Here is a 25,074-nt window from a genome sequence, read left to right on the forward strand (position 1 = left end):
GGAAGGATGGAAGGCTGAGTCAACCTTGAGCCGGCTACCTGAACCACACGTGATTTGACCTGCAATCTTCAGGTCATGAGCGAGAGCTTAGGGCTGCACTTCTGTTGCCTTAGCACTCTGTGTCAACCTAGGAGTCAGTCATGACTCGGTGCTTGTACCAAGGTACTCTACCCTTTACCTTATCTGAGCAGAAAAATGGTTCAAAAAGTTATAGATAGAAAAAATGCATTATCTTAGTTTTCAATGCTTGCATTATGTATGCAAGAAAAAAATAACTTACTACATTTAAGAAACCATAACAATTATAACTTTCACTTTACTACTATGTGGCCAGGTTTTGGTCCTCTGTGAGTTCACCTCAAAACACTTAGGAGTTTGTAACTTAACCATTGTTCACATCTGCAACAGAGGTGCTGCTTGGAGCCTCCAGTGCCAATCCGGCTCAAACTGTGCCATTTTGTCGTAAAAATACCAGTGGACATGAGGAAAACCAACAGATTCAATTATAGTCAATGGGATCTGTTTAATACTGCTCATGCCCATCATTTGCCAATCCAATACTTTAGGTTTTTTTCATTGTTTGGCTCCTATGACAGAGTTCAGCAATGAAAAAGCAGTGCTAATGTACATCTAGCCCTCAACTATTTCTATACTTTAATACCTTTTCCGTGAAGAACATATTGTACCAATATAATACCGAACAAAAAGTAGTAGAGTTTTCTGCTCTTAATCCCCTTTAGTCACAAACATTGTATTAATAGTCTAAATTCTGAAATGTAATCACCGCAAAGCAAAGTTTTAGATTGTGTCAGATATTAACCTACAGTGAGACATAATTGTCTGTCAAGCATTTTATCATTTATTTCTTAAGTACACAAACCTGTTAGCCTCTAGTAGATATGTTAAATCAGATAAGATACAAATTCCTTTTGATCTTGAGAAAAGGTCTTTGACAATGGCAGAGGTGTCTAATAAGCGGTAATCCATTGACCTGAACTATTGAAAATGTTTATACAGCTTAACTTCAAAGAGGCCCTGCACACCCTTATTTAGTACAGTTCATTTCACTAAATGCCTATGGATATAGACCAGCACCTAGAGAGTATGAAGGTAGATTACCACTACTTACACAGACTATCTAAGGGATCTTTCACGCAGGATGGAACTATGCTGCAAGATGCAGCCAAATCTAAAGGTCTAGCTACAGATTTTGATGCAGAATTAAAGGCAGGTTTTAAGCCATTTTTAAATTCTGCATCAAAATTCGCAAATAGCCTACAGATTTTGCTTGAGAATTTACAGAGACTTGTGGTGCATCATATGGCCTATTCTTTCCCATGTGAAAAATCCCTAAAGAAAATGTCTTGTTTCTAGTGTTTATTTCCTCGAATAATTGCATAATGGAGATCCATTGCTTTTCAGCAGAAAGGCAAAAGTAAAATACTTATATTATATCCGCCCTTCCACTTGTAGTTAACCCTTCACTGCATGAACTTCCAAAAACATGCCAAAATTTATATTTGATATAATCTGCAACTAACCAACTATGCCATCTGGTAAATGCTCTGAAAACCATGTAGTAATACCATGGAGGCAGAACCATTCCCTTAATCAATACATGAAAATATGTGTACTGTATCATATATGATACAAACTGCAGTGAAGAGTTACATTTTCTACTCTGTGCAATGTAATTATTATTGAAATAATATACTGCATGCATAAAGTAAGCACGTTTTTATAATAAATTAGAAACTAATAATACCATGTAATCATTAGGTGTCAGAATTGAAGAAGGGCTGAAGCTTTTGGGTTGCCTCATTAAGATAAAACCTTTTTAAAACAATGCCAGACTGGTGCAAGTGTCCTGCCCGCCGGCTCTCCTATCATGTGTCCCCAGCACCGGCTAGGTCAGGCTGGGAGGCTGGCATCCCGACCACCGGCACTATTTTCACACGCCCCCGACTCTGTGATACTGCCGACTCTCTGAATTAAACACGCCCCCAGCCAATCAGAAGCTGGGGGCGTTAACATTTGTCAAAACTGCTTTATTATGTCAACACCCGAACTTCCGGTGGGAATCACTGCTGTAATGTATGGAAAGGAGTGTGATGCAGGGAAAAAATTGCTCAGGTGTATGACCCCATTCAAAAGAATGGGGTTCACAATCAAGCAATATTTGTGTGTCTCGCAACTCACAAATCTCACGCGATTTTCTCCGCTGTGTGAAAGTAGCCTTAGGGTGCACAAACAAAATGCAGTTTTCTGAATTGTCTTATTATTTAGGGTATTTTAAAATACCTTGTATTCATTTTGTTTGCTGCACTGGTAAAAAATGCTGAATTTTCAAAAGTACCTCTCCAACTTTAGATGAATGTTAGCCTAGCCCATTAAACAGAGAGATGCTCCTTTTATTGGCCAGCTGAGTCCTCTGACATTTTTGACCCACTTACACCTCCAGGTACAGTTACCCTATTTCAACCTGTGACCTGGAGTAGAGGAAGTTATTACTACAACAAACATACGCCACACTGCAGACCATGTACCATGGTTCAGCTGTGAGAAACGAGCTATGAATGAAGCTGGAGAACAAGGTAAATGTGTTGTACTACGGTATGTGTCAGGTAATAGCAAACTGTCATGTCATATAATATCTGATCATAGCAGACTGATCATATAATATAGAGTGGATATAAAAAGTCTACACATCCCTGTTAATGTAATGTTTTGTCATGTTAAAGTTGACAAGGAATCCAATATATGAGGGGAGGTGAAACTTTACCTTTCTTTCACTTTTTTTTCATTTTAGATAGCGACGATCCCCCGTGACATCTCCTGCCTCCGAGCTATTGTCAGGAGCCAGAGACAGGAGATTTCAAATTTGGCGGGGCTCCCGGCCCTCTGCACATGCAGCTGACGTAATGACACCTGGCGCGCATGCGCAGAAGGTCGGCATCAGGTCCTGGTGGACCAGATCACCGCGGGACAGCACGAAGGACTGGGGTGAGGGATCTCAGCTGCCCCCATGGATCCGATCCATGAAGGCAGCTGACTCTTTAACTTTTTAAAAACTCTTTTGCACTTTACTGCGATCGGCAGTGCCGGGGGGAAGCTCCGGGCACTGACAGCATGAAGCAGTCATGTCCATAGCCCACGTAGCTTTAATCCCCGCAGGATGCATGTGTTTTACGTCCTCTTAGCCAGGACATAAAAATACTATGGGCTGGTCACTAAGGGGTTAATCATTTTAGATTTATTTCCACCTTCAATATTACTCATTATCTATACAATTCCATTAAAAAGCAAGCTCAAATGTTCTAGGGTAGAAAAACAAGGCAAAAAACCCCCAAAACTAAAATAATGTGGTTGCATAAGTGTGAATACCCTCTTGATTTGTGGATGAGTTTGTGTTCAGAACTAGCTAATCACATTTAAACTCATGTTAAATAATAGTCAGTATACGGCTGCCAATATTTAAAGTGATTCTCACCTACCCCATATAAGGTTCAGCTGGTCTTGTAGGATTTTCCTGACATTTTCTTAGTTGCATTTTTTAGCAAAAAGACATGGTCCATTAAGAGCTTACAGCACATCAAAGGGATCTGATTGTTGAAAGCTATCAGTCGGGAAAAGGGTATAAAAAAATTTCCAAGGCATTTTACATACCACAGAACATAATGAAGACGGTCATCAAGAAGTGAATTAAATTTGGTGGAACAGTGACATTACCAAGTACTGGACGTCCCTCAAAAATTGATAAAAAGACCAGAAGAACATTGTTCCTGGAGGCTGCCAAGAGGCCTACGGCACCACTAAAAGAGCTGCAGGAATTTCTGGCAAGTACTGGTGTAGTGTACGTGACAACTATCTCCCATGTTCTTCATGCGTCTAGACTGTGTTTTGCCAAAATCTACATCAGATCTGCAAGGAGTATGTGGGAGAAGTGTTATGGTCTAATGAGACTTAGGTTGAATTTTTTTGGCCATAATTCCAAAAAGTACGTTTGGCGCAAAGCTAACACTGTACATTAGCAATAGAAGACCATACCCGCAGTAAAGCATTGTAGAGACAACATTATGTTTTAGGGCTCTTTTTCTATTGCTGCTTTAGTCAGGGTGAAGGGAATTGTGAACAGTTCCAAATATCAGTCTGTGCTAAAAAGCTGAAGATGAAGAGGAATATTACTAGAGATGAGCGAACGTACTCGTCCGAGCTTGATACTCGTTCGAGTATTAGCATGTTCGAGGTGCTCGTTACTCGAGGCGAGCACCACGTGATGTTCGAGTTACTTTCACTTTCATCTCTGAGACGTTAGCGCGCTTTTCTGGCCCAAAGAAAGACAGGGAAGGCATTACAACTTCCCCCTGAGACGTTCAAGCCCTATACCACCCCCCTGCAGTGAGTGGCTGGCGAGATCAGGTGTCACCCGAGTATTTAAATCGGCCCCTCTCGCGGCTCACCACAGATGCATTCTGACATAGATCAGGGAAAGTACTGCTGATGCTGGAGCTGCTATAGGGAGAGTGTTAGGAGTTATTTTAGGCTTCAAGAACCCCAACGGTCCTTCTTAGGGCCACATCTGACCGTGTGCAGTACTGTTGAGGCTGCTTTTAGCAGTGTTGCACTTTTTTTTTTTTGTATATCGGCCGTGCAGAGCATTGCGTCCTCAGTCTGCAGTCATTGTACATAGTATAGGGCCAGTACTGGTGAGGCAGGGACAGTGGGAAAGGTGAAAGAGATATACTGTCTATATAGGCAGTGGGCTTTTTCAAACACATTTGGGAAAAAAAAATATATTTGGGCTGCCTGTGACTATCCTCAGTGTACTGCGTGTCTGCTGGGGGTAGTAGTCCTAATTAATATGCAGCTAAGTGTTACAGCAGGCTTGCGCAAAATTCTTTCCTGGCTCTGCGTTGCCCGTTACATCACCGCCGTCATCCCGTCCAGAGGGAAACAGTCTGCAGTAATTTTCCATAGTATAGGGCCAGTAGTGGTGAGGCAGGGACAGTGGCAAAGGTGAAAGAGATATACTGTCTATATAGGCAGTGGGCTTTTTCAAAAAAATTTGGGAAAAATACTATCTTTGGGCTGCCTGTGACCGTCTTGAGTGTACTGCGTCTCTGCTGGGGGTAGTAGTCCTAATTAATATGCAGCTAAGTGTTACAGCAGGCTTGCGCAAAATTCTTTCCTGGCTCTGCGTTGCCCGTTACATCACCGCCGTCATCCCGTCCAGAGGGAAACAGTATACATATATACGCTGCCTACAGTATCTGTCTGCTGTCTCAGCTCAGCCTTTAAAAAAATAGAAGCAAAACACTTAAGGCCTACTAGTGGCCTTTGGACACTTGACTGCTTCTGCGCTGTGAATTCCACTAGCTCAGTCATACGCACCTACGTCTCACTACAGGCTTGCGCAAAATTCTTTCCTGGCTCTGCTGTGCGTTCCGTAAGTGAAGTCAGCCTCCAACCACAGGCCAATAAGCGGCACATTTAATTACAGCGTTCTGTTTCTGCACTACTGGTAATACACCAAGCTGAGGGGTAGGGGTAGGCCTAGAGGACGTGGACGCGGGCGAGGACGCGGAGGCCCAAGTCAGGGTGTGGGCACAGGCCGAGCTCCTGATCCAGGTGTATCGCAGCCGACTGCTGGGGGATTAGGAGAGAGGCACGTTTCTGGCGTCCCAAGATTAATCTCACAATTAATGGGTCCACGCGGTAAACCTTTATTAGAAAATGAGCAGTGTGAGCAGGTCCTGTCGTGGATGGCAGAAAGTGCATCCAGCAATCTATCGACCACCCAGAGTTCTGCGCCGTCCACTGCTGCAACTCTGAATCCTCTGTCTGCTGCTCCTCCTTCCTCCCAGCCTCCTCACTCCATTACAATGACACATTCTGAGGAGCAGGCAGACTCCCAGGAACTGTTCTCGGGCCCCTGCCCAGAATGGGCAGCAATGGTTCCTATCCCACCGGAGGAGTTTGTCATGACCGATGCCCAACCTTTGGAAAGTTCCCGGGGTCTGGGGGATGAGGCTGGGGACTTCTGGCAACTGTCTTAAGAGCTTTCAGTGGGTGAGGAGGACGACGACGATGAGACACAGTTGTCTATCACTCAGGTAGTAGTAATTGGAGTAAGTCCGAGGGAGGAGCGCACAGAGGATTCGGAGGAAGAGCAGCAGGACGATGAGGTGACTGACCCCACCTGGTTTGCTAAGCCTACTGAGGACAGGTCTTCAGAGGGGGACGCAAGTGCAGCAGCAGGGCAGGTTGGAAGAGGCAGTGCGGTGGCCAGGGGTAGAGGCAGGGCCAGACCGAATAATCCACCAACTGTTTTCCAAAGCGCCCCCTCGCGCCATGCCACCCTGCAGAGGCCGAGGTGCTCAAAAGTCTGGCAGTTTTTCACTGAGAGTGCAGACGACCAACGAACAGTGGTGTGCAACCTTTGTCACGCCAAGATCAGCCGGGGAGCCACCACCACCAGCCTCACCACCACCAGCATGCACAGGCATATGATGGCCAAGCACCCCACAAGGTGGGACGAAGGCCGTTCACCGCCTCCGGTTTGCACCACTGCCTCTCCCCCTGTGCCCCAACCTGCCACTGAGATCCAACCCCCCTCTCAGGACACAGACACAACCGTCTCCTGGCCTGCACCCACACCCTCACCTCCGCTGTCCTCAGCCCCATCCAGCAATGTCTCTCAGCGCACCGTCCAGCCGTCGCTAGCGCAAGTGTTTGAGCGCAAGCGCAAGTACGCTGCCACGCACCCGCACGCTCAAGCGTTAAACGTGCACATAGCCAAATTGATCAGCCTGGAGATGCTACCGTATAGGCTTGTGGAAACGGAGGCTTTCAAAAACATGATGGCGGTGGCGGCCCCGCGCTATTCGGTTTCCAGTCGCCACTACTTTTCCCGATGTGCGGTCCCAGCCCTGCACGACCACGTCTCCCGCAACATTGTACGCGCCCTCACCAACGCGGTTACTGCCAAGGTCCACTTAACAACGGACACGTGGACAAGCACAGGCGGGCAGGGCCACTATATCTCCCTGACGGCACATTGGGTGAATTTAGAGGAGGCTGGGACCGAGTCAGAGCCTGGGACCGCTCACGTCCTACCCACCCCCAGAATTGCGGGCCCCAGCTCGGTGCTGGTATCTGCGGCGGTGTATGCTTCCTCCACTTAACTGCCCTCCTCCTCCTCCTACGCAACCTCTGTCTCGCAATCAAGATGTGTCAGCAGCAGCAGCATGTCGCCAGCAGTCGGTGTCGCGCGGCGTGGCAGCACAGTGGTGGCCAAGCGTCAGCAGGCCGTGCTGAAACTACTCAGCTTAGGAGAGAAGAGACACATGGCCCACGAACTGCTGCAGGGTCTGACAGAGCAGACCGACCGCTGGCTTGCGCCGCTGAGCCAATTTACTGGAAATAGAGAGGCAGCATCCCAGGCGTCTTTAGCAAAAAGCGACAATTTATTCCTCCATATAACTTTTCGACCCTCTTGGGGTCTTTTTCGCCGCTGAGCCTCCAACCGGGCATGGTCGTGTGTGACAACGGCCGTAACCTGGTGGCAACTCTGCAGCTCGGCAGCCTCACGCACGTGCCATGCCTGGCCCACGTCTTTAATTTGGTGGTTCAGTGCTTTCTGAATAGCTACCCACGCTTGTCAGACCTGCTCGGAAAGGTGCACCGGCTCAGGGCACATTTCCGCAAGTCCAACATGGACGCTGCCACCCTGCGCACCCTGCAACATCGGTTTAATCTGCCAGTGCACCGACTGCTGTGCGACGTAACCACACGGTGGAACTCTACGCTCCACATGTTGGCCAGGCTCTATGAGCAGCGTAGAGCTATAGTGGAATACCAACTCCAACATGGGCGGCGTAGTGGGAGTCAGCCTCCTCAATTCTTTATGGAAGAGTGGGCCTGGTTGGCAGACATCTGCCAGGTCCTTGGAAACTTTGAGGAGTCTACCCAGATGGTGAGCAGCGATGCTGCAATCATTAGTGTCACCATTCCTCTGCTATGCCTCTTGAGAAGTTCCCTGCAAAGCATAAAGGCAGACGCTTTGCGCTCGGAAACGGAGGCGGGGAAAGACAGTATGTCGCTGGATAGTCAGAGCACCCTCCTGTCTATATCTCAGCGCGTTGAGGAGGAGGAGGAGGTGGAGGAGCATGAGGAGGAGGGGGAAGAGACAGCTTGGCCCACTGCTGAGGGTACCCATGCTGCTTGCCTGTCATCCTTTCAGCGTGTATGGCCTGAGGAGGAGGAGGATCCTGAAAGTGATCTTCCTAGTGAGGACAGCCATGTGTTGCGTACAGGTACCCTGGCACACATGGCTGACTTCATGTTAGGATGCCTTTCTCGTGACGCTCGCGTTACACGCATTCTGGCCACTACGGATTACTGGGTGTACACACTGCTCGACCCACGGTATAAGGAGAACCTTTCCACTCTCACACCCGAAGAGGAAAGGGGTTTGAGAGTGATGCTATACCACAGGACCCTGGCGGACAAACTGATGGTAAAATTCCCATCCGACAGCGCTAGTGGCAGAAGACGCAGTTCCGAGGGCCAGATAGCAGGGGAGGCGCGGAGATCAGGCAGCATGTACAGCACAGGCAGGGGAACACTGACCAAGGCCTTTGACAGCTTTATGGCTCCCCAGCAAGACTGTGTCACCGCTCCCCAGTCAAGGCTGAGTCGGCGGGAGCACTGTAAAAGGATGGTGAGGGAGTACGTAGCCGATCGCACGACCGTCGACCGTGACGCCTCTGCCCCCTACAACTACTGGGTGTCGAAGCTGGACACGTGGCCTGAACTTGCGCTGTATGCCCTGGAGGTGCTTGCTTGTCCTGCGGCTAGCGTCTTGTCAGAGAGGGTGTTTAGTGCGGCTGGGGGAATCATCACGGATAAGCGTACCCGCCTGTCAACCGACAGTGCCGACAGGCTTACAATCATAAAGATGAACAAAGCCTGGATTTCCCCAGATTTCTCTTCTCCACCAGCGGACAGCAGCGGTACCTAAACAATACGTAGGCTGCACCCGCGGATGGAAGCATCATTCTCTATCACCATCAAAAACGGGGACCTTTTAGCTTCATCAATCTGTGTATTATATTCATCTTCCTCCTCCTGCTCCTCCTCCTGAAACCTCACGTAATCACGCCGAACTGACAATTTTTCTGAGGCCCACAAGGCTCAGTCATATAACTTTTGTAAACAATGTTTATACGTTTCAATTCTCAATTCAATAAAGCGTTGAAACTTGCACCTGAACCAATTTTTATTTTAACTGGGCCGCCTACAGGCCTAGTTACAAATTAAGCCACATTAACCAAAGCGATTAATGGGTTTCACCTGCCCTCTTGGTTGGGCATGGGCAATTTTTCTGAAGTACATTTGTACTGTTGGTACACCAATTTTTTTGGGCCCTCGCCTACATTGTAATCCTAGTAATTTTTAGCCCACCTGCATTAAAGCTGACGTTACCTCAGCTGTGCTGGGCACTGCAATGGGATATATTTATGTACCGCCGGTGGGTTCCAGGGAGCCACCCATGCTGTCAGTCCACACGGAGTTGTAACTGCATGTGTCCACTTCTAAAGAACCCCAGTCTGACTGGGGCATGCAGTGTGGGCCGAAGACCACCTGCATTAAACCTGACGTTACCTCAGCTGTTATGGGCAATGCAATGGGATATATTTATGTACCGCCGGTGGCTTCCTGGGACCCACCCATGCTGTCGGTCCACACGGAGTTGTAACTCCATGTGTCCACTTCTAAAGAACCCCAGTCTGACTGGGGCATGCAGTGTGGGCAGAAGACCACCTGCATTTAATCGGACGTTACCTCAGCTGTGGTGGGCATTGCAATGGGATATATTTATGTACTGCCGGTGGCTTCCTGGGACCCACCCATGCTGTCGGTCCACACGGAGTTGTAACTGCATGTGTCCACTTCTAAAGAACCCCAGTCTGACTGGGGCATGCAGTGTGGGCAGAAGACCACCTGCATTAAACCTGACGTTACCTCAGCTGTGATGGGCACTGCAATGGGATTTATTTATGTACCGCTGGTGGGTTCCACGGAGCCACCCATGCTGTGGGTCCACAGGGACTTCACATTAGGGATTTGTACCTGCCAGTGTCTATGTATTAAAACCCCGGTCAGACTGGGGCATGCACTGTGGGCCGAAGACCACCTGCATTAAACCTGACGTTACCTCAGCTGTGCTGGGCACTACAATGGGATATATTTATGTACCGCCGGTGGCTTCCTGGGACCCACCCATGCTGTCGGTCCACACGGAGTTGTAACTGCATGTGTCCACTTCTAAAGAACCCCAGTCTGACTGGGGCATGCAGTGTGGGCCGAAGCCCACCTGCATTAAACCTGACGTTATCTCAGCTGTGATGGGCAATGCAATGGGATTTATTTATGTACAGCCGGTGGGTTCCAGGGAGCCACCCATGCTGTCGGTGCACACGGAATTCCCATTGCGGAGTTGTACCTGCCTGTGACTATTTATAAAAAACCGCGGTCTGACTGGGGCATGCAGACACCTTGACAGAATGAATAGTGTGTGGCACATGGGTCCCCCATTGCTATGCCCACGTGTGCAGCTCCTGATGGAGGTGGCACAGGATTGGATTTCTCATTGCTTTTGTACAGCATTATGGGCTATCGCCCTGCCCCTTTTAAAGAGGGTCGCTGCCTGGCCGTGCCAACCCTCTGCAGTGTGTGCCTGCGGTTCCTCCTCATGGCAGACGTGCTTATAAATAGATATGAGGGTGGTGTGGCATGAGGGCAGCTGAAGGTTGCGCAGGGACACTTTGGTGTGCGCTGTGGACACTGGGTCGTGCGGGGGGGGGGGGGGGGGTTGGGCAGCATGTAACCCAGGAGAAGTGGCAACGGAGTGTCATGCAGGCAGTGATTGTGCTTTGTTGGAGGTAGTGTGGTGCTTAGTTTAGGTATGCATTGCTAATGAGGGTTTTTCAGAAGTAAAAAATTTTTGGGAGGGGGGGGGCCACTCTTGCCGCTATTGTGGCTTAATAGTGGGACCTGGGAACTTGAGATGCAGCCCAACATGTAGCCCCTCGCCTGCCCTATCCGTTGCTGTGTCGTTCCCATCAGTTTCTTGAATTGCCCAGATTTTCACAAGTGGAAACCTTAGCGAGCATCGGCGATATACAAAAATGCTCGAGTCGCCCATTGACTTCAATGGGGTTCGTTACTCGAAACGAACCCTCGAGCATCGCGAAAATTTCGTCTCGAGTAACGAGCACCCGAGCATTTTGGTGCTCGCTCATCTCTAAATATTACCTTTTGGGAAGACAACAACCCAAAACATGTCTCCAAATCAACAAAAGAAAACGTTGATCATCTTGTTCACCAGAAGATCAAAGTTTTGGAATGGTCGAGCCAAAGACCAGACCTGAATTCCATTGAAAATCTGTGGGTTGATCTGAAGGGGGCGGTACACATGAAATATCCTCATAATCTGACAGATTTGGAGCACTTTTGTAAGGAAAAGTGGGCTAAAATTGACCAGTTAAGATGTGTTATGCTGGGGGCTCAGTTACGGCAATCTGCGCGTATTTGCGCATGACCAGGTTAATTGCCAGCCATATGTTCTTTATCTGGCAGGTGCAGATTTTCGTCTGCACCCACCGTGCAGGCATTTTTTCGTGCGGAAATACGCGCGGATTGCAACAGCCTACAACTTACAGGTGCTGCAGCTTACTAGCACCAACCTCCCTCTCACTCAGAGTGCCACAGGAAGCTGCTGAAAAAGACAGACAGGACCTTCCGACATTCTGCTTACGGGATGTTGGAGGCTATGGACAGGGGAGGAAGTAGCTACTGTGGACAAAATGTCAAAGGAAGTGGAAATATTTTTTAAGCGAAGGGTCATGTGACATAGATAGAAAATGAAAAGAGTAGCTATATCCGGTATAGTGAACTTGTTAGTCTGTGCCCAGATTACACCTTTAAGCCTTAGGAGATGTAAGTCTCTCAGTGTAGGGTCTAATTTCAATGATTGTAGTGTATTGTTGCCTCTTCTGCTTCCTTGCACTGTCCAGGTAGGAGCATGTTGGAGTCTGAACTGTGATGCAATGTATAAAAGGTGAGGGGAGTGATCGAAGCAAAATTTCTGTAGTAAGATGTAGAATTTTTAAAGGAGTTGTCTGACATTTTTTTTCTTTAAAAACAGATGCAATTTCATAGAAAATAATAAACAGTTATACATTCACCTCTCCCGTCTCTGCATCTTCCAGGCTACAGATCTGTTCTCTGTGTATGGTCTTTGTTTACAGACTACAGCAGCCTTTGTATGCGATGTCCTGTACACAGGCTGCTGCAGCCCATAAACATTATGCCAAGGGGTGAGATCCGGGGTAATGTCCCTGGACACAACAGGGAGCTGGGAAAAGTGAGTATAAGCTAGTTTATTATGTTCTGTAATGGGTAACCTGTTTTTAATTAAAGGAAAAATGACAGACAACCCCTTTAAGCAATCGTTTGTCCTTGGTTTCCAGTTTTATAAGTATACTATATCAGTTGTTAAATGCTATATCACAGAGCCTCACACATATGATCTGCTTACAGGCAATACATTCATCTAGGACAACTCACATATATAAACTACAGCATGATAACTGAAAGCAATAAAAGCATTTATTCTTTTGCCCTAGATGAGAATAACACATGCAATATACACTGTTTGTGGAGATTGGCCAACACGTGTACAGGTGCCCTTGTGCTGTCTGATGCAAGTTGCTTTTGACATTCTCGAACGGAACTCACAATATGGTCATCTGAATGAGGCCTTGTAACCATTATGGTTTGTCTCCTAGGGAAATGAGGTGGGCATGTGCAGTTCACATTAGTTTTTTCTTAAACGTGTTGTTTTGCAAAGGATTCCTACAATATAGGTGATAAATGTATAATCAAAGTCTCTTCTTCCACCACACCGCATGACTGAGCAGGGTTGCCAATTATCCAAAAATTCTGTGACAGTCCATAAAAATAGAGCATTTTTTTTTCTAATGTCTGTGAAAATAATATATGCACCTGTGATTTTTTTTCAGTTCTGACCAGGATATTATGAATGCAATTAACATCATTGTACAGCTCATAGTTAAGGCTGGTAGTGAGTTTGTATCAGTTTTTGACCTATAGACATGTATCACTTATCTTTACCATTCAATACGGTTTTCCAATGTGTCCATAGAAAAAAAATATATATTGGTTGTCCGGGATTTATGGATAAATTGTCCAGAAAAAAGAATAATTCAGGTTGGCAACTCTGTAACTGAGGAAGAACTTGAATGGCGAAGTAGTTGAGCATGCCGCTGTTGTTCCATTCAATCTCTATGGAACTCATGGAGACAGGTCATATGGATATATCAGAAGAGGACTCTTTTAGGTGGAGGAGAAAGCCCTTGCAAAGAGCAGCTCAGCATGATGTTGTATTACATGGTTGTCCATTTCTTTCAGCTGTGTTCACATCCAGTGGATTGCATCTGGTTTGGAGTGGCCTGAAATCATTAAGCTGTCAAGGTATACTAGGAGTTCTACTTTGACAACGGATAGACAGCTACATGTTAAAATCCTAAAGCCCACACCATGACAAAACTTATACCATGGCATGCCTAATGCAGTGCCTGAAGGGTAAGGCATAACACAGGGATTCTGTCTCTGGTGTTCTTTGAATCCCTTTGTTATGCACCGCCTCATCATCACTGCATTGGGCACAACATGGTCTACCAGTTTTGCCCAGAGTTTTCCTTCAGTAAATACAGTACAGAATTTCATATTTTTATATATTTCAAAATGTTGTCCTGTCGTTGCTGTTATTTATCTTACAATTGCATAATCTCCAACTATTATAAGGTAACTGTTTTCAAGACAGAGAAATGAAATGCAGCTCATCGACCTTGTACATTTTGCATTCTGTAAAATGTCAAAGAATAATTTATAGTCCTTTCTAAAAACCAATGTATTTCATGAATCATAACAAACCCAATTTAGTGAAGAATGCATTGAAAGGGAGATGGTAAAAAATGCAGGGAGTCAAACAGTGTGAAAACAGTAAAGCCGAAGTTAGCATTTATTTAAAATCTGTCACATTCAGCTAAGCAATACAGGGATTTTAAACTGAGAATTCATAGATTAATATTAGAGATGAGCGAGCATACTCGTCCGAGCTTGATGCTCGTTCGAGTATTAGGGTGCTCGAGATGCTCGTTACTCGAGACGAGCACCACGCGGTACTCGTCTCAATTAAACGAGCACTGACCATTGAATTCAATAGAGCCGGCAATACAGCCGACTCAATTGAAAGCAATGGGCTGCCGGCGATTGCGGGACGAATTGTCGGGAAGGGGTTAAATATATAAGCCCTTCCCTACAATTCATCCAGAAATGTGTAAAAATAAAAAATATATATATACTTACCTGGTCCCGGCAGAACGATGTTAGCCCATTGAATTCAATGGAGCCGGCAATACAGCCGACTCCATCGAAAGCAATGGGCTGCCGGCGATCGCGGGATGAATTGTTGGGAAGGGGTTAAATATATAAGCCCTTCCCTGCAATTCATCCAGAAATGTGTAAAAATAAAAAATATATATATACTTACCTGGTCCCGGCAGACGGAGTTCAGCGCGGCAGGCTGCAGTTCTCCTGAACTGCTCTGAACAGCTGTGAGTAGTATTCAGCAGCCGGGGATTTAAAATCCCCACCTGCTGAATGAGATGCCTCTGATTGGTTACAGCCTGACCAATCAGAGGCATCCCTCACTCACACCCATTCATGAATTCATGAATGGGTGAGTGAGTGCTGCCTCTGATTGGCTCAGGGGCAGCTGTCCCTGCGCTGAGCCTTCCCGACAATTCATCCCGCGATCGCCGGCAGCCCATTGCTTTCGATGGAGTCGGCTGTATTGCCGGCTCCATTGAATTCAATGGGCTAACATCGGGACCAGGTAAGTATATATATATTTTTTATTTTTACACATTTCTGGATGAATTGTAGGGAAGGGCTTATATATTTAACCCCTTCCCGACAATTCATCCCGCGTACGCCGGCAACCCATTGCTTTCAATAGAGCCGGCTGTATTGCTGGCTCCATTGAATTCAATGGGCTAACATCATTCTTCTCTGCCACAGCTGTTACAGCTGTGGCAGAGGAGAACGATCTTTACGCTGACAGTGGGGGGGGGGGGGGTCTCACTCTTGCCGCTATTGTGGCTTAATAGTGGGACCTGGGAACTTGAGATGCAGCCCAAAATGTAGCTCCTCGCCTGCCCTATTCGTTTCTGTGTCGTTTCCATCACTTTCTTGTGTTTTGCAGATTTTCACAAATGAAAACCTTAGCGAGCATCGGCGATATACAAAAATGCTCGAGTCACCCATTGACTTCAATGGGGTTCGTTACTCGAAACGAACTCTCGAGCATCACTGAAAGTTCGACTCGAGTAACGAGCACCCGAGCATTTTGGTGCTCGCTCATCTCTAATTAATATGTATTCTGGTCTTTTCTTTAGTTGATTACTTTGATAACACTGCAGCAGGTTTTTAAAAAATTTTCATAACAGAAAGTAATTGATATATTTCTGTAAAATTAAACCCTGCTGATTCCACGGGTAACATTGAATACTACCAGTACCTCTCACTTCCAAGTTACGAATCATTTCCTTTATTTAAGATGATACAAGTTTGGACGTGCCGTAATATTACTATTCAACTGTTTTTGGTGAAAAATGGCGCTTAGATCTTGACTTTCTCCTGTAAGAAACTTTATTTCCCTCTGTAAGAACCAGCAAGAGTCTCCCATCATATTCAGATTGTACTTCTCTTTGTAACAGTCTTCTATGACTAAGATGTCTTGTGTGTGTAATACGCAGTGAGTAGAACCCATTGGGTTCAATCACATGAGCGTTTTTTTTCGCACAATGTACATTCGCGTGAAAAAATACAAAGTGCGACATTGTTGGGGCGTATTACACACTGCAATAAGCCATTGAAGTGAATGGGCAGGCGCAAATACGCAGGCAGTACGTAGGAAACCTGCTTATTTGCACACCATTTAATGAGCCTGTCTACATTCTTTTTTGCACGTGCAAATATCCAGTATATTTGTACATTTAAAAACACGTCAGACAAGGCAAAAAATGCGGGCATAAGGGATTTTTGGTCATGCAAATATATATCACATGTGCATGACTGAAATGCGCTTACATCCATGGGAATGCACCTCAATAGTGACCCCTATAGTAGCCCTAATAGTAATAGTGACCCCCATAGTGGCCTCAGTATTAATAGTGACCCCCACAGTGACCACAGTAGTAAGTGACCCATAGTGACCACAGTAGTAAGTGCCCCCCATAATGACCATGGTACTAAATGACCCCCATAGAGGCCCCAGTAGTAACAATGTCCCCTATAGTGGCCCCAGTAGTACTAGTGGCCCCTATAGTGGCCCCTGTAGTAATAGTAATCCCAGGGATGCTGCCCAGCCAGAGGCCAATAGCAACCCTCCCATTGGATGTGGAATAGGTAATCTGGCGTCATGAGGCACAAGTTTTATTGCAGAAGGTATATCTGGATATAGAATTTTATCCTGTTTGCTGGAGAAACCTTTGGTATTTGTCATGTAGAAATAACAGTCTTTGTTCTCACCATACCATCAGATGGATGAACAGCGTTCTACTCCTGCCTTTCAGCCTCTGTGTGAGATGAGTATTACATGACACACAGATGATGTGCGGTGCCACTTCCTATCTTGGTCACCAAGCTTTATTCCCAAATACTTCTGATAGGCACACTTTACCAAAGATTATATTTTCCTCCGTTGGGTCTTTGCTGTTAACTGTCCACAGACATATCAGAAATTGCCTGGGTTCTTCAGACATCTGCGCTGCTCAGCCATAATGTTGTTCAATTTTGAAAAATAGTCCCAGTTTAACCAATGACCTGTAAAAACACAGTTCGCTATTACAACTACTGGTGGATGATCCTCAATGTGGAAACATACCCTATATGTTACATAAACCTACCCTTATAGTGTTCAGACAGCACGTGGTGTGTAACAGCGATTGCAAAATAGTTGCACAATCACTTATTTTATTCTTGTTATTAAGCAAGGTTAATGGTGAGCTGACTGGATTAATTGTATAGGCATATTTCCAAAAAATAAAGTACAACAGCAATTCGATTACATTATTCCTCATAACTGCAAAAAACTTATGTGGCAGAAAAAAAAACCTGACATCATATTTGAATTCAGTGCACTAAAGTTACTATGAGCCGCCTATCTGCTAATCCATTACAAATATTGTGTTGAACAGTGTAATTACTGTAATGGATATTGCATTCAATGGACTTTTCTTTTGAATACACCCTTTTGCATGCAATTTAAACTTTGATAAACATAATTAATTTATCCCACCTGACAATCTGTTTCCAACATCCCTTGTATTAGTGTATGGTTCTTATTACATTCAGAATAGATATCTTGCAAAATCATGGATTTTTACAGTGTATCAGTTCATTCATGAAAGTATGGTGTCACTCTGGATCCAAAACTGGCATAACCAGGGGAAGGAACTATGTATGTTTTCAGCGAATACAAGATATCCTTGTACAGATGTAGCAATATTTTAACAAACATTTGTTACACCGTTTGGTGCCATGAATGTTTGTATACAATTTGCTTAATGCACATGTAAATTTGTTATAGTAGTATTCAAATTCCACTTAATGATCTCCCTGTCAGGATAATGCCTGCTATATTTTTACATGTTAAATATTTAAAGGGAATCTGTCAGGTCCCTTTTAGCCCCATCAATTAAACTTATGGGCTCACAGGAAAGGGGCCTATGGGTCTGGATTTGTGATTTTTATTCTTATCTGGCTCCTTATTCCCTCATTGAGTCTAGATCACATGAGGTCATTATCCCCCTCTACTCTTACTTAGTCAGACCTCATCTGGAATATTGTGTCCAGTTCTGGACACCCCACTTTAAAAAAGACATAGACAAACTGGAGCAAGTTCAGAGAAGAGTTACCAAGATGGTGAGCGGGCTACAAATCATGTCCTATGAGGAACGGTTAAAGGATCTGGGAATGTTTAGCTTGCAAAAAAGAAGGCTGAGAGAAGACTTAATAGTTGTCTACAAATATCTGAAGGGCTGTCACAGTGCAGAGGGATCAGCCCTATTCCAATTTGCACAAGGAAAGGCCAGAAGCAATGGGATGAAACTTAACGGGAGAAGACACAAATTAGATATTAGAAAAAACTTTCTGACAGTGAGGGTGATCAATGAGTGGGACAGGTTACCATGGGAGGTGGTGAGTTCTCCTTCAATGGAAGTGTTCAAACAGAGGCTGAACAAATATCTGTCTGGGATGAGTTAGTGAATCCTGCACTGAGCAGGGAGTTGGACCAGATTACGCTAGAGGTCCCTTCCAACTCTATCATTCTATGATTCTATGTTGTCCACCTGCAAAGCTGCCGTTTGGTGCACCTCCTTCTCTCCATTGTGTTCTTCTGCACACCCTGTCTTTTTATTATGTTTAGCAGCATCAGGCTGGCCCACTGGAGGATCCTATGGTGGGCTCTGGGCATCTGCTATGGGGCCCACAGGGTAGGAGGGGCTGTGGGCAAATGCCGTTGCCCTTGTATCATTTATTAGGCCCACAGTGAACAGTAATCCCTACTTTCTTGAAGCTTTCTCCTAGGCATCCTTAAAATAGTCAACAATAATGAATGCAAAAGCTCTAATAGGGTCCGATTGGCTTTTGACATGACGTATGAGGAAAAATTTTCCTGTAAGAAATGATGCTGTGCTATTTCATCTGGGATTTTATGCTGGATCTGTGCCAGAGGCTCAGAACAGAGACTCCAATTTAGATGTGAATTTAGCCCTAACACTAGAATTGATGGACTTTGCAAACCCCTAATGTCACTGCCAGGACAAAAATGTCTATTGGTAATCATGTGTCTTGGGCTGGCTTCTAATTTTTTTATGTAATACATATGTGTTTTTTGTATGGAAGAGTCCCTCTGATGATCAAAAAATGCTATTTTAAACATCAAGTACTGTTATGTCAGAAAGTTACAGTTTGAAATATTTTCATGTAACATAACATAAAATAAAACGTTCAGTGCATTTCTGAATGTGCTTGAAAAAAGATTCATCAAGAAACAAACCCCTGGCACTTGAGGCAAGTCCAGTACTGACACACCTTTATGCATACAAAGAAGGACCATGACCATCTCAGAGAAGATCCTGCTGTTAGCGCCTTTTAGCTATTGCGATATCAGTAGAGAATACTTTCCACAATGTCCCATCAGGAGCCTCAACCTTCAAACCAATAGTCAATTTGCTAAAATAGTCTCTTTTACTTGACATTTGCCATCTTTTTACAGGTGCATGATTCACTTCTGCATCATCTGCATCCTAAGGCCACATGTCCACAGGCATATTTAATGCACGGCAGATCCGCAGTTCAAGTCCGCCATACGGAAGCATGGGCATCCACACTTCAATTTACACATGCATATTTGTTTTCCGGATTCTGCATGCAGAAAACAAATTGCAGCATGCTCCATTTTAGTGCGGATTCAGTGTGGGCGGCTTCCATTGAAGTCAATGGAAACCATATGATCTGCGGCTGGTCCGCAAATGACATTGTGGATGGGCCGTGGATTCCACGCGCACCAACCTGCACTTCCGCACACATCCACAGTACAGAAAAAAGAAGACTCTGGCAGGTACGCAGGATCGAATTCCACTGTGGGCTCCCGTATGCAGAATCCGAACTGCGCATGGACATGAGGCTTAAGTGTCATCATGAGCATCCAGCTACATCCTGGTCATCATTGATGTCCTGCAGAACGCTGACCATAGTAGATGTAGCAGTACCATAAAGCCTTGCAATAGGACCATCTCCAGTGCCCCTTCTAGTAACTTGATGACCAGGTCATTTGCTGGATGAGGTGATACCTGGAGGGAAACCGAATAGATTTTTTTTATTGAACGAAAGCTATTATTGTGAGCAGGAATAGCAAAATAAAGACATCTGATCACCAGAATTGTTTTCCTATTACTTAACTTTTCTGCGACCACGCACAGGTGAAGGGGCATAAGGATAATCGTTGTCACTTTCCCTAATTTGTCTAAACACTATGCTGTGCTCTCTCTTTAATCATAATCACTGTCATTTGAAATACCGTCTGCATCTTAGCCTTTCGATTGATGCTTCAGAAGATAATGCAGCAAAGCCATGATCTCCTAAGGGCTCCTGCACACTGGCAAGAGCAATATCAGGATGTGATTGATGCCCCGATATCAGACTCGCAATCCTTCTTGAAGCCCTGGATGCGAGGCGTTTCCGCAGGAAACAGCCTTCCATCCCAGCAGGGCTGAAGGAATCTCCTGCTGTGGCTGTTACAGCCATGGCAGGAGATAGTGACCTTCTCCTATTAATGTCAATGGGGCTGGGGCAGCAGCACCAACCCCCATTGAAATCAATGGCAGATGCTTGCAATCCTCTGCAACTGCTGTGACAGAAGTGGCAGAGGACTCTCCGCGACAAGGATTTTCGAGGGGCTTGAAATATACCCCCCCCCCCCCACCACCACCACCACCAAAAAAAAAATCAATAACTGTAAAAAAAATAAAAAAGAAGAATACATTACCTTAGAAGCCCTGTCATCTCCGGCGCATCTGCTTGCAGGTCCCGGCACTCATCTTCTGCTCTTCTTCTGGCCGGGGATTGAAAATCCCTGCCTCCTGAAGCGCTGTCTCTGATTGGCTGAGTGCTGTGACCAATCAGAGACAACCCTCAGACTCACAGAAGAGAATTATGCACCAATATCTTGATCCCTGGGGGTCTCAGTGCTCGTAACCCCAGGGGTCATACATTCATCATCTATTCTGTGGATAGGTGATAAATGTCTCAGTAGCAACACTACTTTAAGATACATACCTGGGCACAGAGTTTTGACACACAATATATTTTGCAACATTTAACAATACTTAATACTTGATTTTACAAGCCTCATTTAAGTAATAGCTTATCCTAAAAGAAGATAATGCAAAGCAGTGTCTTTAAATTCAATTTGGAAATAGATTCCTGGTAGCAACAATAGTATTTCGTTGTAAATACTCTGTGTGACTAAACAGCATTTCATGCTTTTCTCTTTCCTTCTTTTTCTTAATTACCAGCATGCAGAGCTTTAATGAACACCAACTATTCATTACACATAAAAAAATTGATAGACACACAGTAACTATTGGACTAGGGTCACGTGACAATTGTGGCTGTAGCACAGGTTTCACAGCCAAAGATAACAGTGTAACCTTGTGACATTGCAAGATAATAGAAGTCAATGCAATCCCGTTGCTGCTCGCAAGTTACCATGACCGGCATAGCACAAGAAATCCAAAAAATGCTCCAAGTCATTGTACAGCCTAGCGTTAATAGCAAGATAGATGAAACAATTTCAAGGTTCACCTGATAGCAGGAACCTTTTTCTTTATACACAAGCATAGTAATAACAGGTGTGCTCTTCAAGGTGGATGATGGGAGCAAAAGCTTTGATTCATTTCATTAATAAAACTTTCAAAGAGTAGAAGATCAAAGCTGTGAATGTGGATACAAATTATAAAATAGTTTTTGACTCCCTTCTGGATGATCAAGAATGCAAAATCATTCAAAGCTCCTTTTACTTTTGTCTGTCTGACTCTTTTAGAAATTTTGGAAGTTTTAAATAAATGTTTCACATTTATTTACTATATGTTATTGAGGCTGTTAGTTTACGAATGTTTGTCTAATCAAAAGATGGATGGTCACAGCAATTTGTCATTGTTATTTTGTTTTTTTCCCATTTATGGAACTAATATATAGTAGCACAACCATGTACAGAGTATTTACACAAGTCCCTTCTCCAAAACTTCAAAAACAATAGGGCCTCATGAATAAAAAATGCTCTACCAATGTTCTACAAAGCAACTGGGTAGATTCCAGGTTTATTTTTTTTCTAAAGCAGAGGTAAAAATGAGAGAAGTAATCTAATTGGTTGCTTTGGACAACACTGAGAATTTTTGTTATAACTATTTTGAAACATGGGCCTTTGACCCCTAGATGTGTATATGGCAAGTACATTAGAAGGTCACACATTTTTGCATCCCTGTCCCCTAACCTAACCTTATTACCTATCACGCTCAGGAGGTCTCCTCTGTATATTGCAGCCACTTCCATGCAACACAGCCTCCTGTCTGATACTCATTAGTCTCCATCTTGATGTTGAGATTTTTGCTGTCACTTTCACATCAATCCCAGGATAAATCAGCATGACATTAGCTACAGGTTGTGCCATTTCTGCCAGCTGAGTGAACAGTTTAATTGGAACTATCTTCTATATTCACCTAAATAAGCTACAAACCATAAGTAAACAGTCAGGAGGGTGAGTTGTGATCTCTTCGATTACAACTGTGTGACAGGGACAGGAGCTGTGTGGTTATCATTACTAACTGTGATAGGAGTGTTTGTGTCCCTCTCTAGGCAATTTCTGTGGCAGGGGTCATATAACAACATAACACAGGGTTACGTTCAGCAGATCAAGGCATCATCCTGTCTCCTGAGTCTGCTTTTCTTTCTTCCAGCAGTCACAAAGCTAGTGTGTTTAGCTCTTTCACCCAGCTTGTGGGGATTTGCAATTAGCTTCCTATTTAATTCCTCCAGAGACTCCCTCCAATGCTTGCTGTTCTTTTTCATTCCCTGGTTGACTGCACACAAGATGCTGATGCAAGTATCTCTTCAGTATACAGTTCTCTGTATATCCTTTAAACCATTAAGGACCAAGCACAGTAAATTTATGGCACTTGGTCCTGGGCTTTAATCCCAGCCGATAGTAAAAATACGGCAGGGGATTAAAACCCCTGCTTCTGCAATCAACCAGAAGCAGGTTGGGTTGTCAATAAGCACTATGTACTAAAGAGTGAAAGTGGAAGTGTTTCTTCCACTAGGTGAGCCAGCAGTCATGTGACTGCTGGGATCCCCTGGCACAGCAGAGCTACAGGGTCCTAGCAGACCCTGATCAGCTCTGTCAGTGCCTATTGTCACTACAGGGGGATGTTTTCCTTGTTCCCTAAAAAGTGTCTGATCCTTAAGGTACAAAACAGCCTGGTGTTTAACGGGTTAATAGTTTATATTATGTCTTTGTGTTCCTAGTTCTTTGTGTTCTGCCGCTGGGTTCTGTTTGTCTTTCTGTTTTCCTGTATCTGCAGTCTCTACATAGGACTGGCTCCAGTTTCCGTCTTGTGTCCTTTCCTGCAAATCTGCCCTGCTCTAATTACACTGAACTGACAAACTAGAAAAAAATGGAAAGATAAACTATTTTTAAGTAAAGAAAAACACTAACAACACTAAGATAAATGCCAAAATATGCACTTATAAGTTATAAAGCTAACATTACTAAATTCCCTTCTGCACAGACCAATGATCAGACATGAACATTCATAGAAACATTTGTTTGCCCTATTACTCAACAAATGAGCTAACGCTCGTTCATAGGCTGATTGCATCTTTCATGTAGCTGGAAAAAAATAGATAGTTGTCACAAATGCTCATGTAGCTGACAGCTATCTTCCCAGACACCCCCGAAACATGCACTCCGATGAGCATACATGTGTTCTGAATGCAAAGAGGAGAGAAAGCCGCTACTAGAGTGGCATAGCTCCCCGACTACAACAGGATTGGGCAGTTCCAATCCAACTGCCGACCCTTATCCCCCAAAAAATGCCATGGGGGGGAGGGGTAGGAGGCTGCGATACATGTAGATGATCAAACTGCTGGGGAAAAAAGATGAAAACTAGAGATGAGCGAACGTGTTCGTCCGAACTTGATATCCGTGCGGATAATAGGGTGTTCGGGATGTTCGTTATTCGTAACGAACACCATGCGGTGTTCGGGTTACTTTCACTTCCTTCCCTGAGACGTTTGCGCGCTTTTCTGGCCAATTGAAAGACAGGGAAGGCATTACAACTTCCCCCTGCAACGTTTAAGCCCTATACCACCCCCCTGCTGTGAGTGGCTGGCGAGATCAGGTGTCCGCCTAATATAAAAGTCGGCCCCTCCCGCGGCTCGCCTCAGATGCCTTGTGAGTTAGATGAGGGACAGTGCTGTTTGTACCGGAGCTGCTGTAGGGAAAGAATTGGTAGTTAGTGTAGGCTTCAAGACCCCCAAAGGTCCTTATTAGGGCCACTGATAGCTGTGTGTTGGCTGCTGTTAGCAGTGGCAATTTTTTTTTCTTCTCAAAATCGCCTCTGCAGAGCGTTGCACCCGGCATTAGGGACAGAAGTGTTGCATAGGCAGGGAGAGTGTTAGGAGTGAGTGTAGCCTTCAAGAACCTCAACGGTCCTTTCTAGGGCCATATTTAACCGTGTGCAGTACTGTGCTGGCTGCTGTTAGCTGTGCTGCATATTTTTTTTCTTCTCAAAATCGCCTCTGCAGAGCATTGCACCCTCCATTGATACTGCAGGGAAAGAATTGTGTAGGCAGGGCCACAACACAGTTATTATTCATTGAATATACGCAGTGCGGCCTTTTGCTTGTAAAACAACTGAAAAAAATTCTATTTGACCTGCCTCTGTCCGTCCTAAGGGCGGTGGACACGTGTCAGCTGCGTGTGCAACGTTTAAAAATCAGACGCACCCAGCTACGTTTTACTGCTGGCTTCGCCATTTGCTTTCCTTAATTTGGAAAAAAAATACCTGCTCTGCCAGAGTTATAATAACTCTGCTACCCTCAAGTTCTGTGACACATTAGCAGGGCCACAGCACAGTTATTAAACTTCTCATGTTCATTGAATATACGCAGTGCTGCCTTTTGGTGGAAAAAAACTGAAAATAAATCTATTTGTCCTGCCTCTGTCCGTCCTAAGGGCTGTGTGTACGTGTCGGCTGCGTGTGCAACGTTTAAAAATCAGACGCACCCAGCTACGTTTTACTGCTGGCTTCGCCATTTGCTTTCCTTAATTGGGAAAAAAATACCTGCCCTGCC

Source organism: Eleutherodactylus coqui, chromosome 2, assembly GCF_035609145.1.
Source record: "Eleutherodactylus coqui strain aEleCoq1 chromosome 2, aEleCoq1.hap1, whole genome shotgun sequence".
In the NCBI taxonomy this organism is placed as follows: Eukaryota; Metazoa; Chordata; class Amphibia; order Anura; family Eleutherodactylidae; genus Eleutherodactylus; species Eleutherodactylus coqui.